This window comes from Gracilinanus agilis, chromosome 3, assembly GCF_016433145.1.
Source record: "Gracilinanus agilis isolate LMUSP501 chromosome 3, AgileGrace, whole genome shotgun sequence".
Classification (NCBI taxonomy): domain Eukaryota; kingdom Metazoa; phylum Chordata; class Mammalia; order Didelphimorphia; family Didelphidae; genus Gracilinanus; species Gracilinanus agilis.
In genome coordinates, this window is record NC_058132.1 from 282,978,168 (window position 1) to 282,995,583 (window position 17,416).

Consider the following 17,416-nt stretch of genomic DNA (forward strand, 5'->3'; position numbering starts at 1 on the left):
ATTTATCTCTCTCAAGCCATCTAGACCTTATTAATCAAGAAAGGAGAAAGACTATAGTTTGTGTATGTATTGATGATATGGATGTCAAAGCTCTGAAGGTGGTAGAAAGCTTAACCAAAGAGTATTGAACATTTAAAAAAGTAAAATACAATTTAAAAAATACCTTCAGTTGATGAAAGCACACAGACCTGTTATTTGTTTCCTAGGAATCTACATCAGCTTGTTAAACACTACTTACCTTTGTTAGATTCTCCTAATAGTTTTATACTTCACTCATGCTCTCTTCCAAAAGCAGATGAACTAACAGTGCAGAGAGGCTTACAAACACTAATCCTATTTACTGAGTGTCTATTTGTCATCCTTTGTTGAGCAGGGAAAGATATTCTGTATAGAAATTGATAGCCTCTTTGGTGGAATTAAAAGTGCTTATGTACAACCATTTATATTTTCATCAGAGAGTAGTGAAATTTATGCAGTGTATTATCCTCTGGGTTTAATCCAGGCCCTGGAGATTTCAGTGGAGGGTTTGTTATTCAATGGGTCTAAATGCTATCAAAGATGTGCATTGAAGCACAATTTCCTTCATGTGGAATGGTCTAATATAGTCATACTTTTGTAGGATGAAAAGCGGAAGCAAAAACTGTCATGAATCAGTGTACTTCAACTGAAAGAGCATCAAATTTGGAGTAAGAGGACTTCAGTTCAAATATGGTTACTAGTATGAAGTGAGATCAATAATCATTGTGGCCTTTAATTTCCTCATCTATAATCTTGCTTTCTACCTGTTTGGCCTTAGACAATTCGCTCAGTCTCCCTCAATTTTTTCATCTGTTAAAAAGGAAGGAGTTGTGTGAGATAATTTCTAGGGTGCCATCAGACATGTCCTTTTATTTTCTTTGAAATCTAATGGTGAGAATAAAACAATCACGAAACCATTAGTAATGACTCATACAAAATCACTACTTATTGTGTGCTATTTGTATGTCTTATCAGAAGATCATAATCATAATTATCATCAATAATAACAATAATAAAATAATAACATTTATATAGCACTTGTTGTGTATCAGACACTAAACTAAGTGCATTAAAATATTATTCCACTTGAGCTTCAGGACAATCCTGTAAGTGCTATTGTCATCCCCATTTTATAGATGTGGAAACTGAGGCTGAAGCAAGTTAAGTTCTACCTTGCTAAATGTCTCTTTGCTTTCCCCCAGGTAGCTCTCAGACAGCTGTTACCTTAGCTCACACTCTTAGTATTTCCTGATTTAATTTTTGTAATAGATTCCCTACCTCTAACCTCTCACCACTCTAGTCTATCCAACACACCATAGGCAAAATCATTTTCCTTAAACATAGATCTGACAAAATTTCTTCTGATGAAAATTCTTCTGTTTAGCTTTTAAAGACATACACAATCGAGCCCCAACCTACTTTCCAGCATTGTTGAGCATTGTTTCCCTTTCAGAACTCTGCAATAAAGCGGCATGAACTTTCTCACTTTTATTTGCAATATCCCATCTTTTTTCTGTGAGACTTTTCATTGGTTACCTGACATGCCTGAAATGCACTCACTTCTTACCTCTGCTTCATAGAGTCTCTCTCTTTCTTTAAGACCCAGCTCAGGCACTATCTTCTGTATGAAGACTTTCTGAATCTTCCCAACAGCATGCTAGTGTCCCATCTGCCCACCACACTACCTTGTATTTAATTACTTTGTGTATATTTGTGTTTATTACTTATATATTTATATGATTTTTATTCATATGATTTTTAAAAGATGTAATTATCTTCTTCATTACAATATAAGATGTTTGTATTATTTCATTCTTTGTATTTTTGTCTCCCTCATCTAGCAGAGTGCCTAGCATTTAGGTATGTATGTTAATGATTGAAATTCTCAAGAGACAATGCATCTTAACTTTAAAATAATTTAATTATTGAACTCTCAAGATGTCCTAAAGTAGAATGGTAATTCCTTCCACAGTCAAATAGGCACCCAAAAGAGCAAATACCTCTCACACAGCTCTTTATATATTCCTTGTTCGGTCATCACACAGTACCTCCATGGACATCTCGAGAGTGCCCTGATTGATAAATAGTTACTGAGGAGTTGGACTAAGAGAACTCAGCTCCTTCCTCATTACTGTATCACAGGAAGAGGCAGGTCTTTTTCCATCAAAGGGCATCAACATGCTTTTTCCTCTCTAATATGTAGTTGGGTCAATCCAAAATGATTGTAGAGTTTATTGATTTCCTTTATCTTTCAAATGGGTGAGAGGGTTTACCATGGCTTGTCAGCCCTGTCCTTAGTCCTTTTATCCTTTTAGGATTTAAATGAAAGAAGAGAGGATACAATTCATTTTCATAGCTTGGGGGAAAAACTTGTAGTCTGATCTTAAAATCATACTGTTCTTAGAGGAGCAAGTGTAAAGCAAAAATTATTTACACAAAAAAGTCTCAATTAAGTATTAATTTTCCATAAAAATAAATGCACATACCTCTTTTATGAAAATTTTCCCCATTCTTCATCTCTATTCCCCATTTTATCAGTGCATCTCTTTCTTATTCTTGTATGTTTTAAGATTACTCATAACAATGCCCTCTGACTATTAGTCTTCTTCTAACCAACCTAACAATGATAGAACTCTTAGAAATTACATGTATTGTCTTCTTATACAGGAATACAAAATGTTTAACTTAAAAAAAAACCATGATTTTTCTTTCATGATAATCTTTTCATGCTTCTCCTGAGGCTTAGATTTAAATGTCATTTTTTCTATTTGTCTCTAGCCTTTTCATCAGGAATGCTTGAAAGTTCTGTTTCATTAAATATCCTTCCCCCTCCCAAATTTTTTATATTCAGTTTTACCAGATACATCAAACTTGATTGTCATCCTTTGCCTTTCAGAATGTCATATACAAAGTCCTCTGCTCCTTTATCATGGTAGCTGGTAAATATTGTGTGGTCTTGATTGTGACTCCATGTTATTTGACTAATTCTTTCTGTCATATTGGGATATTTTCTTGACCTAAGAACTCTGGAAATTGGCTATAATATTAATGTGAGATTCCATTTTAGGATCTCCTTCAGGTGAATTGGGGATTCTTTCAATTTATATTTTGTCATATGGTTTTAAGATATTGGGGCACTTTTACTTGATTGTTGAAATATAGTCTTTCCTTAAATCATAGTTTTCAGGCAGTCCAATAATTCTTATATTGTCTATTCTTGATCTATTTTCTAGGTGAGTTGTTTTTCCAATGAAATATTTCACATTTTCTTCTATTTTTTTCATTCTTTTGACTTTGTTTTAAGATTTATTAGTGTCTCTTGGACTCATTAGCTTATACTTGACCAATTCCAATTTAAAAAAAATATTTTATTTAATAGCTCTTTTTCTCCATTTTGTTAATTCTGCTTTTTTAGGAAGTTATTTTCATCAATGAGGTTTTATGCTTTTTTTGTTATTTGGCCAATACTGTTTTTTCAAGGTATTTTCTCAATACTTTTTATGCCTCTTTTGCCAAGCAGGTATTTCTCTTTTTCTTTTTTTCTCATGTCAATGGGTGGGAGGGGAGGGGGGGAAAATGAGACACAGTTTTTTGAACATAGTTATTGTGCTAATTTGTTTCTTTTGGAAAAACATATTTATTATAATTTATTATTTATAAAAAATGCTGTGTAGTATATTATTATGTTACATATTATATTCTGTTATCTAAGATGATAACTGAAAAAATGGTACAGAAATAGAAACCTTGTTTGTATATAGCCATTTGCAAGTTGTCACCTTCATTAGACTTTGAGCTCCCTGGGTGTTTTTTTGTTGTTGTTTTGTTGTTGCCATTATTTTATACCTATATTTAGCAGTGTCTAGAATGCAATAGTCAACTAATAAATCCTAGTTGGCTAATTATGAACTGCCTGATCTTAACCAAAATGTATTGTTTAGATATTGAGAGGATTTGGTTAGTTATAACAAGCAGGGGGCTTTTCCAAAAGAAAAAAAAAACTGATATTTAGAACCCTACAAATTTTAGATAATCTTACATCTCTTTTTTCCTATGAGTATTTTTTCGGACTTTAGCAAGGCCCCCTCCTTACATGCAACTATATATAAAATTTTTCAGCCTAACATTTGCCCCAGAAACTACAAATATTCCTTTTTCCCCCTTAAATTGTTACTTTCCCAAAAAGGAAAATATCCAGTATTGTCATAGATTTCCCCATAGCATTCACTTCACAGTTAAATATAATTCAATTTCAGCGGCTTATCTCACTTGATATGTCTGATTTGACCAGAGAAGTATATTAGGAATAACATTGAGGGGAACGCCTACCTTCTACTATAGTCCAATCTGAAATATAAAGTATCTGAATCTCTGAAAGATTTTTTTGGATTGGGGAAAACTTGTATCATTGGGGTCTTGAAGGCAATTCTCATATTTTATTTTTTTTACCTGTGGATCAGATTATATGATATTTAGCCAGAGACCTAATTTGGCAAATATCTTCTTCCTAGCTATATGCTATAATGGATAAAAAAAAAGAACCTGGAGGGAGGGAGATGTACTTAATTCCATTTTCAGATACTTATTATCTATGTTACCCTGAGTAAGTCATTCATCCTCTCTTTGAATAGGTTTCCTCATCTGTAAAATTTTGATAACAACAGTATCTAACTCTCATTGTTGTGAAGATCAAGAGAGACATTTATTAAACAGTTTGTTAATGTTAAACTACTAAAGAAATACTATTTATTGATATTGTTATTATTACTAATTATAATAATATTACCTCTTATCAGCCATATTTAAGAATCAGGGAATATAGATGTCAGATGGGAGGAGAATCCAGGGTTCCTTTAGTGTAGCAGAATCACTAATCACTGACCTTTTTCTTGACAAATAGTACCACTGCTAAAACAGGAAAGATACTGATTTGGAGGAATCACTTCCCTCCTCAAAAAAAAGTAGTTAATCAATAGTTTTGTTCCTAGTGAGTGTATCTGACTTAAATGGTATTAGTTCTCCAACGATTAGGTAGTCAAATGAGAATAATATCTTTGACTTGACAGTGCTAAATATGTTTCTGAATACAGGGTACTAGGGCTAAGATTTCTGATTTGAGCTCCTAGGAGAAGGTATAGATAAATAAAAAACTGATAAGTAAATACAATATGTTTCTTCTTCCTACAATGCATCTAGGTATGAAGGGAATGGTATCTGACTTTCTCTGAGTTCATACTATTGAGAGGTAATTCAAAGTTGGTCAATAGATCCCAAGAACCACTTAGAACAATGGAGAATAGAGAATACTTAGGCTGAACAATTTGCAATACTTCTCATACTCTAGGCTAGACAGGGATTAGTTTCCTGAATTATAGGTTTGGGCCAAGACAAATACCTGTTGATTATCTTGTTGATCATGAGGGATAAGTTGGAAAGTCAAAATCTGAGAGAAAATAACTGGGCTATGGAGAAGTTTTAGATATATGTTGGCCTGCAAAATGCTAAGTTATGAAAATATTTTGAGAAGGTATTATATCAGGGAAGATGGAAACCAGAGAAAATTTACAAATGATTAAAATATTTTAGAAGGCCTTTATATTTACTCTTCTACAAATCTCATGATATCACTTTATATGATTCAAAATGACTTTACCAAATTCCCTGCAAGTGGCAATGTCATGTAAGGGTATGCAGTAGAATGTGTGAATATGGAACATCCAAAGAATATAGTTTCATATATAACCTTCTGTGTCAGTGGAAAAAATTTACATTTTTTCCTGAGCACTTATAATTATATTATTTTGAGTAGAAGGAATTTTGCCAAATAATTAATAAGCAAATTCCACATCATTCCATTGCATGCTTTGGGTAATCTAATCATCCCATGATGGTTTTGCCTTAATACATTTCATCACTGACTCAGAAATATTGAGTTAGAAACTTGATGTTAGAAAAGATCTTTAAATATTATCTTATTTTTATTTCCATCCCTAAGAAAGGCAATTGATCCAAGGATTATGAGCTCAAAGACTTTGGTTTTCAACCATTCCAGACCCACTCATTTTATAGATGAGGAAACAGACTGAGAAAGAAATGAATTTGCCTAATGCCATAAAGAAGAACTAGAATTTAAACCTCAGTGAGACATCAAATTAAATACTATTTCTGCTAGAGAACATAACTTCTTAATTTTCAAATTTTGCCTTATCCTCTCATCTCCATTATAAAGTTTCTGAGGGCAGAAATGATATTGTGCTATGATTGTCACCATCATCACTGTCATTAAAATTGCAAATAGTTTGATTTATTATAGTTTAAATTTACAAAATGATTAATATTTGTCATGACTTTATTCTTCACAAGCACTTAGTTTGATTTAGCTATGATTTAGCTCAGAAAAGTTCAATGACTTGTCCAAAGTCTCTTGCTCCTAAATGACAAATAACAGATTCAAGTGGTAACCTTGTGATTTAAAATCCAGTGCACTATAAAACCTTCAATAATATTTCACATATAGTAATCATTCAACAAATTATGAGGAAAAGCATTCCTGGAGAGAATCAAAACCAAGGAAAATTAATTTATAGTTTGAAGTCATGGCTCCCAAATCCACATAATCAGTCAGGAATGGCTCTTTATATAATCAAATAGTCTATAAAATGGTTTACCCATACTTTGGAAATAAAAAAAAATTGTCAAAAAATGAAAATTTAGGGGCAGCTGGGTAGCTCAGTGGAGTGAGAGTCAGGCCTAGAGACAGGAGGTCCTAGGTTCAAACCTGGCCTCAGCCACTTGCCAGCTGTGTGACCCTGGGCAAGTCACTTGACCCCCATTGCCCACCCTTACCACTCTTCCACCTATAAGTCAATGCACCGAAGTACAAGGGTTTAAAAAAATGAAAATTTAAAGATATTTTCAAACAAATATTTTTAGTAATAAGGAGCCACTAAACGTATAAGATATTTCCCTTAAGCAATGAGTTGACAACCTGTATGAAGTTGAACCATAGATATATTGACACTCTAGATGTGAAAGCAGGTAATATTTTTTTAAATTGAAAATGGAATAATGACTCAGAGAGGGCAATAAAGATTGTTTTATATATTGTTTATTGTCAGGTATTTTAAGATCTCATTTTATTCCAATTTCAAACTTGACCTACAAGATTGGTCTATATCCAATCTGGTTCATTACACAGGCTATCTACATTATCCTGTCATTACCAGGGAAATGGAGGAGAAAAAATGTCAACTCTTGCTAGTGGATTATTAGAGTAGTGATAGCCTCAATTAGCTATGGATTTGTGTGTTCCTCCCTTATAATTATGAACTATAGAAAGGCAAGTTGAAGAATAGTGCCATAAACACAAATGTTTTTACTTGTTGCCACTAGGGGAAAGGATTCAATTTTTTTACTACAAGCTCAGTTATAGTAATCAAAGAATTCAGAGATAGCCTCAGTTATATTTCTGAAGTATCAGTTACTGAGTTTTTGTACTGTCACTCTAGGGATTTATTTTAATTCTCCAGTTATATTTGTTTTTCTTGACTGATAGACTCTTTCACTATTACTTGGGAAGTTTGGGTGCAGAGAGCCCAAGCTAGAAGGACATTTCCCTGAATTGTACACCATGGCAGTATCAAAGCAAGAACAGATTAACCATGACTTTTTTCCACTTCTGAAAGCTGTGGCAGCTCCCCTGAACCCCATATCCTTTGAGCATGTTGATGTGCATTTTCAAAGGGTATCAGAAACAGACCCTGCTTTTCCAGGGGCAATATGAACTGCAATTTAAGCCTCAGTCTTATAACTTTTATGATAGATGCCAGATTTTTATGAAAGGAAAATGAGTCATAGTAGTAGTCATAGTCATTCTTATCAATATATTTTGGTTTTTTATTACTTACAAAGCATGCAAGTAAAATACCAAAGAACATCTCTGCTAATACAGCATGTACTGATAGGAGGGATGACTATTTCCTCCAAACAGGAATGTTTGCCAAAAATTACATTATTCACTTTGTCCTTCTAGATTCACCTCTTTGGAAATCCTATGAATTCTCCCTGTTTTCTATCTGTGTGTTTCTGGTAGACTTAATCAGAGTCAAAAAATTACAGTCTTAATAATGGATTAAGTATACGGTAATAGGCTGTGTTGTTTCCAAATGTTGTGTCATCTGCTGAACTTCATATGTCATCTGTGGCTTCCATAAAACTCCTCCCAAATCCCTATTTAATTTCTAATGCAGACCCATAATATATTGAAATTATGATAGGAAAAGACCAGGAGGAACCATTAGAGGTGACACTGTTAGCTCTAAATCAGAAGAACTATCACAGGACTGGTTAACTATATTGCATGATTATTACAAGTGTATTAAACAAGATGCCCAATTTTTAAGGAGGTATGGTAATGATTTTAAGGACAAAGAAAGACTGTAATAGATGCCAATGAATGGTCATTAGGTTGAACCAATAAAACCTGTTGAATACTTTTTCTTTTTTTAGAGTAATATTCACATTAAATTACAATAGAGGATACATAACACACACACCAGTGAATGTGTTATCATTTATCATTTTCCCTCACTTCATCCTAATTGGCATTCAAATGTGGATTCTACCTTACTAATTATTGCCTGCAACATTATATAGTCTTGTAGATAAAGAGTCCAGTTCAAGATCCTTTCTCTTGGTAACAATCTTTCTAAAAAATAATTTCATTGAATGGGTTCATTCTTATGTCATCCTGGATTCATTTTCTGATTATATTATCCAAAGTTCCACTGATGGTCCATTCTTGTTGTCACCTCTTGATTCTGATTCTTCTTTTAAGTATCTGTAGTAACTCATGTATGATTTTTCAGAACCATATTCGTTGAACATCTAGTCTCTGTTTACAAATGAAAGGTGATATGCTTAAAATAACAGTATTAATATTAAAATTCTTAAGTTATTGCATATGTCTCTGAGGATTACCTTAATCAACAACTAAGTTTTTGGTTCAGACATTTTTTTAACCTTTTGTTAGTTTTGGTCCCTTAGAGAGCATTAGTATTAATCTGCTGAGATAAACCAATGTATTAATACCTTACTATCTTCTGTTGTTTCTCACAAAGTAACCTTTGAAAAGTCCTCCTCTAACTTCATTGTGATTATTCATGTGGGAAGTCATTATTAATTTGTACCCTTTTTTGGTCCCCAAAAGAATGTTCTAGATTTTTAAAGCAAAAGTAAAAAGTTTGATCTTAAGACTCATGCTACAAACTGATCTCTTCTCCATTGCTGAAGCAGGGTTGAAACAAATTTTCTGTTTATTTGTAAATAAACCTCTAGGGTGGTAAAGTAATTAAATGATCCAGGCAGAGTCATGTGTAGAAAAGTGTACATTTGCAATATAGCCATTCTAAATAACAAATGGTTACTTATACAGTCTGAGGTCTGAGACCTCCAATCAGAGAAGCTAGGGAAGGGATGTCACAAAAGGCATAAACTGATGGAGAGGATGGAAAATCAACCTCTTTTCCCGGAACCATGGACTTAGGAGCTGTAGCTTGAAGAATCTTAAATGAGCTGTATTACCATAGAACCCCAAGAGATGGACAATTAAGAGCAGTTTAGAATGTGGGTATATAAGGAGCACCCCAAGCTGAGTGACTCACTCTTTTCTAGGAGAGGGTGTTGGGTGGACTAGGGTGGTGGGATAATTACGATTATTACTAGTACTTTCAGAAGAGCTTGGTGGAAATCAGTTTTTATCCATATAGGCATTCAATTAGACCAGTGATTCCCAAAGTGGGAGCCACCGCCCCCTGGTGGGTGCTGCAGCGATCCATCTTTACAGTTAAGGATCAGCAGCCAGAGATCTGAATTGCCAAGGGAGCGGGGAGGAGGAGTTCTATCAACTTGCTTCCCTTTCCCCAACTGAGGCTTGAGGTTTTCAGCTGGGTCTCTGAACCAGCTGCATTCTTTTACAGAGTATATTGACTCAACCTGGTTGGGGAGGAAGCAGCTAAAAGAGCTAGCTGTATGTCACATGTTTCTTTCTTTCTCTGGCTCAATTCTTGCTATTAAATAATAATCATTATAAAAAAAACTAAGATCCAGTCTCCAGATAATTTCAATCAAAACATAAAGCAAGCTATGTTTTTGTCAAGTTCACAAAATCCAAATAGATTCCCAAGGCATTATTGAACAGGGTGCAGGACTGGGGAACATGAGAGAAGATATAAAATATTTTTATTATGAGGTGAGTTTAATTTTTCTAATTCCATAATAATGAAATTTGGTACATGAATAAGTTAGGTATAAACAATTTGTTAGGAATATTGTAATGTATTAAACATAAGTCTAGGACCTTTAAAATACTTGAATTAATGACTGGTTTAATAAAATTTTACATCTGGAAAAGGTTGTTCAGTCATTTCAGTTGTATGTGACTCTTCATGACCCCATTTTGGTTTTCTTGGTAAAACACTAAAGAAGTTTGCCATTTCCTTCAATTTCCTTCTCCAGGTCATTTTATAGATGAGGAAATTGAAGCAAACACAATAAAGTGACTTGGCCAGAGTAAAAAAACAAACAAAAAAAACCAATAAAACTAGTAACTATGTACAGTTAGATTTGAACTCAGGTCTTTCATACTCTACCCCTGGCTCTCTATGCACTTCAAAACCTAGCCGACTTTAAGAAAATTATGTACAGAAGATTTATGAAATTGGCAGAAATGTTACTTCTCCAGTATAATAATGAAGAAAAACATTGTTAAAAAGTTTTGAAGGGGAAGTTTAGGGCATTAGGGGAAATAAGGTAACATTTTGGAATTTTTAAATTCTGTGGTTCCATATTTGAACTTAAGCTATTTGTATTAAAAAACTTGAAAGTCCCCCTACAATGAACAAATCTATAGATTTTGAACATATTAATTTCCAAAGACATTTTAATTGATATTACATATCATTATGGAATGTTGTTAGCCATTCTCAAAATAAACATATTTCTTGAAACCTACATGTTATATTTTTAGAAAACAATTTAAATTCAAATAGTTCAAAATTTTTTTTAAAAATGATAAAATATATGTTTTTGGTGGCGGGATATTTTCATTTTTGTATCTCTAAAATCTCAGTCTAGTCCCTAGCAGAATGAATTTATCACTTTGTCACAAACAAAATCCTTTTAGTATGCTGTAAATTATCCTGCCATTGGAAAGTATACAGGTTGAGCAATCTGGACTTGTAGATTTTCCTAGACCACCAATAGGCTTTTCTTACAGTCAGTGGTTTGGGTGCTGGATGGTGATATTTTTTCCCCTGAAGATAAATGTACAGCTGCTTTTGGATCTTTTTAAATGTAAAAATATTCTTTATTACAAAAATGTAGCTCTATCATTTACATAACTAGATCCTAGAAGACATAAAAGATAGAGCTGTCTTTTTGGAGCAAGAATCAAAACAAGCATAATCATCAAACTCACTTAGGAGCCATTTAGCTATCTAACCACTTTAGTTGAACAAATGTTCTACTATCCTCTCAATTATGAGATTGCTTAGTCTGGAAACTCTTCTAATGCATACAGACATTCTATGAATATCCTATCTGTCCATGTTTGGCCCCTGCTTCTGCTAAGATGGTGAATCTCAAAGGTTTTGGTTAAACCTTATTTCATTTTAATTATGTGTTCACTTTATTTCCTATCTCTACAAAAGAATTTTTTCTTCATATTTGTGTTGACATCTAACTCCTTCTCTCTAATGTTCCTCAAAATCTCTTTCCTGAGAGGCACAATATCCATCATTTTCCTTTTTGTTCATATGAACACTCTGATAGGTAGGAGAGGTCATCTCAGAGTAATTTGGAAGATTTCCTCTAATGACTATAGAAGAGACCTTAAAATTTAAGGATTGACATGATTGTTTTCCTAATATTCTTCATAGTTTTTCATTATTAAAATAAAAGTTAGTTTCCATGATGATCAGAATATTGTTCCCAATACCTTTCCTTTGTTCAATGGAAAATAGCATTTTTCATCTTTTTTTCATTTATTAATATTCATTTTTAACATAGTTACATGATTCATGCTCCTACTTTTCCCTTCACCCTCCCACACTCCCTCCACCCATGTCCGATGCACATTTCCACTGCTTTTAACATGTGTCATTGATCAAGACCTATTTCCAAATTGTTGTTAGTTGCTTTGGTGTGGTAGTTTTGAGTCTACATCCCCAATCATGTCCACCTGAACCCATGCGTTCAAGCAGTGGTTTTTCTTATATGTTTCCTCTCCTGCAGTTCTTCCTCTGAATGTGGGTAGTATTCTTTACCATAAATCCCTCAGAGCTGTCCTGTGTCATTGCATTGCTGCTAGTACAGAAGTCCATTGCATAGTATATCAGTCTCTGTGTACAATATTCTTCTGGCTCTGCTCCTTTCACTCTGCATCAGTTCCTGGAGGTCTTTCCAGTTCACCTGGAATTCCTCTAGTTTTTTATTCCTTTGAGCACAATAGTATTCCATCACCAGCATATACCACAATTTGTTCAGCTATTCCCCAATTGAAGGGCATACCCTCCTTTTCCAGTTTTTTGCCACCATAAAAAAGCTCAGCTATAAATATTTTTGTACAAGTCTGTTTATCTATGATCTCTTTGGGGTACAAACCCAACAATATTATGTCTGGATCAAAGGGTAGGCATTCTTTTATAGCCCTTTGAGCATAGTTCCAAATTGCCAACCAGAATGGTTGGATTAGTTAACAGCTCCATCAGCAATGCATTAATGCATTAATGCATTAATGTCCCAATTTTTGCCCTTCTTTTCATTTAAATTCATTTTAGCCAATTTGCTAGGTGTGAGGTGATACCTCAGAGTTGTTTTGATTATTTTTCATCTTTTATATCTCAGATCAACCAATTTTTAACCAAGACAAATCCCTTGGAAACTTTTTATTTGTTTGTTTCATCTTTTATATCTTAGATCAACCAATTTTTAACCAAGACAAATCCCTTGGAAGCTTTTTATTTGTTTGTTTCATCTTTTATATCTTAGATCAACTAATTTTTAACCAAGACAAATCCCTTGGAAACTTTTTATTTGTTTGTTTTCTTGATCAAACATTACATTATCATTACTATATACTGGATCAGAACTTGCATAGTCCTTGCCCTCAAGGAGATTGCATTCTACCACTTATTTATTATTTAATTTTATTGTTTTCAATTCCATATAGAAAATAAAATTGACAATTGTTTTCTGACATTTTGCAATTTAGATTCTTTTGTTCTCTCCTTTTCTCCTTCCTTCCTCCTTCCCTGAGGTGGTAAGAATTCTAATAGAGATCATATCAGTGTTTTTATGTAATACAGATTTCCGTATTCCAATTGTGACTGAAGATACATATCACATATGTAATAAAAAACTCATGAAGGAAATAAAATGAATGATGGTGTGCTTTAATCTGCAATCTGATTTCAATAGTTCCTTCTTTGGCTGTGGATATATATATATATATATATATATACATATATATATATATATATTTTTTCCTCACAAATTTCTTGGCGTTATCTTGGAATCTTGTTTTACTAAAAATAATTTAGCCTTTCACAGTTAATCATTATACAGTATTTCTGATGTCATTCTACTTAATTCACTTTACATCAGTTTATATTTCCCTAGATTTTTCTGTTTATATCCAATTCATCAATTCTTACAGTCCAAAAGTTTTCTATTACAACCATATACCTTGTACAATCATTTCCAACTGATAGACACCCCATATTTTCCAATTTTTACCACTACAAAAGGAGATGCTAAAATATTTTTTGTACGTGTAAGTCATTTTCCTTTAACTCCAATCACTTTGGGATACAGGCATAGTAGTGGTATTGCTGGGCCTAAAGGTATACAGTTTTATGACCCTTTGTATATGGATCCATATTTCTCTCTCAGTTCTACTAACAGTGTTTAGTGTCTCAATTTTCTCATATCCCTTTCAATATCCATCATTTTCCTTTTTGTTCATATTAACACTCTGATAGGTATGAGATGTTATTTCAGAGTTATTTTAATTTGCATTTCTCTAATCAATAGTAATTTGGAAGATTTCATCTTATGACTCTAGTTTAAATTTCTTCATCTGAGAACTAACTGCCTTTTGGCAATTTTCAATTGGAGAATGTTTTGTTTTCTTATACAATTGTCCTCTATATATTTTAAAAATAATGCCTTTGACAAACTTGATATAATTTTCCCCCAATATGTTGTTTCTCTTCTAATTTTGGTTGTATCAGTTTTCTTTGTACAGAACCTTTTGAATTTAATGTAATTCAAAATTATCCATTTCATTGTTCATAATGTTCCCTATGTTGTATTTAGTCATAAATCTTTTCTTATCCATTCTTGTGAGATATATATTTTCCATTTCTCCTAATTTGTTTATGGTATCCCCATTTAATTCTGTATCAATTATCCACTTTGACTTAAACTTGGTCTATGGTGTGAGATGCTGAGCTATACCTAGTTTCTGTCATATTGTTTATCAAGTTTGGTCAAATAATTAATTCCTTCTCAAATAGCTTGGTTCTTTGGATTCATTGAATAATAGGTTACTATTGTCATTAACTACTGAATGTTGATTTCCTATCCTATTCCATTGATCCACTTACTACTCTATGTCATAGCCTGTACCATATTGTTTCAATGATCGAAACTTTATATCATAGTTTGAGACCTCCTTCCTTCATATACTTTTCATTAATTCTCTTATATGAATTTTGTTATTATTTTTTCTAGTCTTAGAAATATTTTTGGCATTTTTATTGGTATGGCAATGAAAAGGTAAATCAATTTAGATAGGGTTATCCTTTTTTTTTAACATTGGCTTGGCCTATCCATGAGCAATTGATATTTTTCCAATTATATAGATGTTATGATGAAGGGGAAAGTAAAAACATGAATCATGTAACCATGGAAAATGTTTCTAAAAATAAAAAAAAATTAAATAAAAAAAAAGAAATCTTTAATTTCCTACTTGGTTTGTTTATACACAGAAATTCCATCTCCCACCACTGTGACTTTGAACAGGCTACCCTATTACCTGAAAGGTACTGCTTTCTTCCCTCAGGTCCTTTAAATTACTATCCTCCTTTAAGGAACACCCTTTAATCTCAAGAGAAGAGATGCAGAATCATTTAATGATTCCCCAACCTACTAGATGACCTTGGTTCCTAATTTTCTTTGTATTTACTTGGTATATAGAGGATCAAAAAGTTATGTTTTCCTGGTGGATAAAGAATGGACTTCCAAAATAGGAAATCCTGATTTAGGATCCACATTTGATGTAACTTGCTATGACTGTTTGACACTGGGAAAATTCTTAGTGCTCCAGGAAACTCACAATTACAGAGAAGGTACTGTTATGATTATGATTTGATGTGGGGATTTCCTTTGGGAAATTTCTTCATTACAATGAAATCATAAGTCCCATATTAGCACTGGGCCTGACACTTAGTAGACACTGAATAATTGTAGTTCATTGTTTAAACTGATTTCATTTTCAAGATATTTATTTCTAATCTTAAAAAAAATATAAAAATTGTACTCAAGAAAAAACTGGCCCATTTCTAAATTAAATTGTTTCCATTTTATTTGAGTACAGACTTCAACTGAGATCATCCCTAGATGTAACTTGTTTCTCTTTGTGGAAACATAGGTATAGTCTAAAATTTGCTGAAGACTGAGTAAAAAGGATGAAAGAGAGAGAGAGAATTGAAAAAGAAGGTCTAGAAGTAAAGAGAGTATCCTGAACAAGATGCAATCCAAAATGAAACAGAGATAATAAAGAGAATGAATATTGATAAAAATTCATCAAAGAAAGCAAACAAAACATATTTATTTATTAATTTGGTATAGGGAAGTTTCAGTTCAGTAAAGAAGTCAGAGACCAAAAAATTAATGTATTGAGAAATAAGTGAGAAGAGAGAGTAAAGACAATAAATATGAACAATTTTTTCCTTAAAATTTCATGTGGGTTAATGAAGAGAGATATACAACAATAATTAGGATGTAGTAAGTGTTTTTTAAGGAGGGGGAGACTTTAGAATTATGTGTAGGGAGAAGAGAGGTATTTACAAATAGAGAAATTTTGAAGTTTAGAGTCCTTGAGTATAGTGTAGAGTACTGAGGGGCAGAAAGGTGAGGATTCTATAGTGGTACTATACAATGGTAGCAGAATATAGAGAACCTTTAATGTATATTTAGAGTCTCGATTTTTCTTTGAGCAGACAACATGGAGCCATTGAAGGCAATTGGGCAGCAAAGTAAGCAATCAGAATTGTGCTTTAGGGAAATTACTCTGGAATATTATGAATGGGAGCAAAGAGACCCTAGAGTCAGAGAGACTAGCTGTCAGACTATTACAAGTAGTTCACATAAGACTCTGGGTCTCAACTAGGGGGATGTCATCGGACATATAAATTTAAAAATAAATCCAGGAGACATCAAGGAGGAACAATCAGCAATATGTGGTGATAATTGATTGCTTGGGGTAAAGAGGGTGAGAAATAATACATAAATTATGTATCAAACCTTAGTTTCAAAAATATGTGGTACAATTTACAAAAATGTCAGGAAAAGCAATAAGTTTGAAAGTAAAAATGAGTTTATTTTGGAAAATTATTTTGAGGTATCTTTATAACATCTAAGTGATGATAGATCTAATAACGAGTTGAAAATGCATATGGAAAGCTGGAAAAAGCCAAGTGGTTCAGTGAATAGAGTGTTGGAAGACTTAAGCTAGAATCCTGCCTCAAACAATTACTAACTTTGTTATTCTACCAAAGTATGCAAATCTCTTAGCCTCAATTTCCTTCTCTACAGAATGAGGAAAATATATTTACCTAATAAGGTTATTGTTAGGATGAAATTAAGTATATAAAAAGTTATTTTCAATATGAAACTTCAAACAGGGGAAATCACACAGCATTGTTATCCAAACCTCTGAAAGATGTAATCATAGTTTGCTCCAGATATACCATTCTGATAACAATGAAAGTTTGGAGATCCCCAACTTGATCTGTATTTGAGATACTTGAATAAACAATATTCAGTATCCCAAGAAAAATCCTAAAGGACCAGCCTTGACATTCTCTCATCAAGTACACATAGACTGAAACTAATTAATATAAAGTTCAAATTCAGAAAGAAGTCTCAAACTGCTGGGAAAAACTCGAAAACAGAATGGCAAAAACTAGGCACAGACCAACACTTCACACCATACACAAAGGTAAAGTCAAAATTGATATATGATTTAGAAGTCAAGGGGATACCATAAACAAATAGGGGGACCATGGAATAACTTACCTGTCAGATCCAAGTCTATGGATATGGAAAGATTTTA